This window comes from Mustela nivalis (assembly GCF_964662115.1).
Source record: "Mustela nivalis genome assembly, contig: HAP1_SCAFFOLD_2056, whole genome shotgun sequence".
NCBI lineage: Eukaryota > Metazoa > Chordata > Mammalia > Carnivora > Mustelidae > Mustela > Mustela nivalis.
Window position 1 is genome coordinate 11,920 of NW_028134608.1, and position 3,668 is coordinate 15,587.

General features: G+C 39.0%; 1 pseudogene across 1 annotated transcript; it reads right to left on the reverse strand.

The window, feature by feature from the left end:
• Window positions 1–2,484: 2,484 nt before the first annotated feature.
• On the reverse strand, window positions 2,485–3,403 carry LOC309858226 (mitochondrial fission regulator 1 pseudogene; annotated as a pseudogene). Its single transcript has one exon. The product of its transcript is annotated as a mitochondrial fission regulator 1 pseudogene (transcript).
• Between the last annotated feature and the right edge of the window lie 265 nt (window positions 3,404–3,668).

A 3,668-nucleotide genomic window follows, 5' to 3' on the forward strand; every position in this document is an offset into this window, starting at 1 on the left:
ATCCTCATTCATAGCTTTTGTCATGCTGTGGAAAATGGGTAAAGAAGAGAAACTTTTGGCTCCCTTTTTTGTCATATAAATGGCATGAAAATTTATAATGTGTACTATGGTTGTAGGACTTGACTTTGCAATTCTCTTTTGGAAAACAATGGTATTGTTTGGTAAATTTCTGTGCTTTAGTAATCTATTCCAAAAGTCTGGACTGTCTTTCACCACAATATTCAGTATCTACAAACTGAAATTAAATATCAGGCATTTATTAAGTACTGAACTAAGCTGTTTGCAATTATACTGATAGAACAAAGGGGCAGAAGATAAACTTCAAGTTCAGCTAAGCTGGTATCAGGGATACCAGCCAGGTAGGGAGGGGCAGAGGGAGAGAGAGAAAATCTCCCCCTGCTGCCCAAGGAAAATATGTTTGTTTTATTTCAAAACAGTAACTTCCTTCAATGGGAACAATGGCCAAAATTCAATATTGCTACAAATATAAAGCATTAAAAGGTCAAAATATGTAATTCTGTCCAATTTTCTGAATTTCTTTTAAAGGTAGACTTCTTAAGTCATATGAGACATTTAGAAAAAAATATAAATCAGTTCAAATTTAAGCTAAATAATGTTTGCTAATATTGAGAACTCTCCACATATTTTCAGTAACTTTTAAAAGTAAATGTCTACTCTTCCTATCGCCACTTCTTTTTACTAGATTTAAATAAATCCAAATATTTACTCATGGTAGGAGATTCTAGAATTAACTATAGCTGAGTTTAACAGAAATACAGAAAACCAGAAAGATTTTTTTTTTTAAGATTTTATTTATTTATTTGGCAGAGAGAGAGAGAGAGATCACAAGTAGGCAGAGAGGCAGGCAGAGAGGAAGGGAAGCAGGCTCCCTGCTGAGCAGAGAGCACCATGTGGGGCTCGATCCCAGGACCCTGAGATCATGACCTGAGCCGAAGGCAGAGGCTTTAACCCACTGAGCCACCCAGGCGCCCGAACCAGAAAGATTTATAAGCACTCACAAGTGACCACTTACAGCAATTCCTCGGAAGACCTCAGTTAGAAAGGCTCTTCTTCACTTTCTTTCTTTCTTTCTTTTTTTTTTTTTTTTTTTTTTTAGATTTAACTTATTTGACAGAGAGAGAGATCACAGTAGGCAGAGAGGCAAGCAGTGAGAGAGAGCCCTGCTAATCAGAGAGCCCAGTGCAGGGCTCGATCTCAGGACCATGAGATCAGAACCTGAGCTAAAGGCAGAGGCTTAACCTCTGAGCCACTCAGGCACCCCTCTTCTCCACTTTCTAACAGTACCTAAGGTTTGCTGCATAATGTAATTCAATAGAACAGCACTCTAATGATAAATAACTTATAGGAAATTCTTTCTTTCATCTATTCAATGTTTCATTATAAAACTACCATATTTGACCAATATTAAAAAATTGTAAACTCCATTATGTTATCATTTTCATTAAGTATTAGCTTAGCAAAAACTGATTTTGTGATGTTGTTAATTAACCTGGGGGGGAAAAAAGGATGGTACATTCTGGCTTTCACTTGTTATAGATTTAATTCAATAATTTGATTTCTCACAATTTGAAAAACACATTTTCTTTCTCAGCAGTGGATAGCACTGAATGAAAAGAAGCTTTCATGGTATTTGACTTCCCTTTAAACAAAAGCACTATGGAATTTTCAGCAGTGATAACCTGGTTCTTACTCAAACTCCTACTGCAAGTAAATGTGAGAGAGAATCTAAGGTAAAGGTCTTATTCAAGGCAAAAATTTCCAATCCTAATTATTTCATTCCAAAGACCTGTGTTATACCTTCGGTTCTATCACTGAGGTGTAAATGATCACTGACAACTAGTGATGGTAACACAACCCTTGCTGACATCTTTATTAAATTTTACATACTATTTTATACCCAAATATATGCATATAAAACATTCACACAGATAAATTAGTGTTAAGAATTAAAAACTTACATCCACAAATATCCTTTCTTCTGAAATCTGTGTAATTGTTTTCAAGGCTAGAAAGTTAAACGTCCTGGCTATACATTATATCGGGGCACCTGGGTGGCTCAGTAGGTTAGGCCTTTGCCTTTGGCTCGGGTCTTGATCTCTAAGTCCTGGAATCGAGCCCCGCATCAGGCTCTCCGCTCAGCGGGGAACCTGTTTCCCCCCGCCTCTCTCTCTGCCTGTGTCTCTGCCTACTTGTGGTCTCTCTGTGTCAAATAAATAAATAAAATCTTAAAAAAATATATGAAAGAACACATTATGTCTTAATATAGGGGTTGTGGAAAACTTCAGAATTAACCTTCTTAAAAACACACACACACACACGAACTTAGAGTACTTTGTTATTGCTGCATCTAATTAGATTTAAAGGAGACCACTGAATACTAAATTCAGGTATTTACTAATAGTGTTGATTTCTATTACCTAAGCAGCCCTCAGAAACCAACAGCTTTCTCAGTTCACTGGTTTTTTAGGAAGTTGAAACATTTTCAGTTAGAGCCTTCATTTGTCCTGTGGACTCCAACATATGAGGTCCAAACAACACTGTTTTCTAAAGTGGTCTCTCATGCAGACTTTGGACCTCCTTTTTCAATTTCACCTTGATTATCCCTTTGATCTAGATAAAAAAACAAAAAAAAAAAATGTCTTTTTCAGAGCCTCTGCTAGGAGGACAGCCAGGTCAGTAGCTTCCACTGGTTTGAGCTTTATATCCTGTTCTGACCTTTCAATGGACCTAAGTTCTACAAGGTTCCTATCTTTAAGGATCTCTAGCACATTCAGGGTTCTGCTCTTAACCAGAGTCTTTCCAGCACAGTTCTTTTCACACCTCCTCCCTCTTTCATCAGGTCAATAGCAGATACTCTTTGGTGGAGCCTTGATGCAGGGAGGGTAAGGAAGGGTGGGGATGGGGAAAGTGGTGGGACCAAGGGTGGTGCTGCGGTTAACAGATGTGACAGAATCTAAATCAATTGCGATGAGATTTTGCTGTTCCTGCGGGGTCACAGTTTTGGCAATTTGAGCTATTCTGAGAGCAACAAGTTCTTTCTCAAGGGCATAAATTTTCTGCAATGCTTCCTCATTTGCTAGGGCTATCTTCAGATGAGGGTCTTCTAGAGACAGGTTTGATAAGGAAAATCACCTGCTTGGAGGCTTCTCAAAGAAAGGAAGGTGATCCTGAAGGGGTTGCCTTGGTCTGACCCTGTTGGCCGTCTTGTTAAACACTTTCCTTCTTCTTTGGCTACCTGTCCAACATCAGCAAAAGATACCACTGCATCCTTTCCTGGACGATTGCGGCTCCATTCTGTTGTAGGGCCAGTAAGCTGAAACTGAACTCTTGGATATCGCATCCGAGATAAATTAGTACCAGTTTTACTTAGGATACATCGAGATGAACCATATGGCCTCCCAAACCAAAGCATCAGTACTGATCGCATGCTTACTCTAACCTACTGAAAAACCATCCTAATTAGGTGTTTAATTCAGCCAAGTATTTAGATGAAAAGTCTCTCCAAATTTGCATTTCAAGTACTTCAGGCATACATAGCAACAATGGTTCAATAAGCACACTCACCCCCCGGCAGCTGGGCACCTTCTTCCAGGAAGAGAGAGAATCTCTCAACCCGGGGCTTGATCTTAGGACCCTGAGATTGTGAC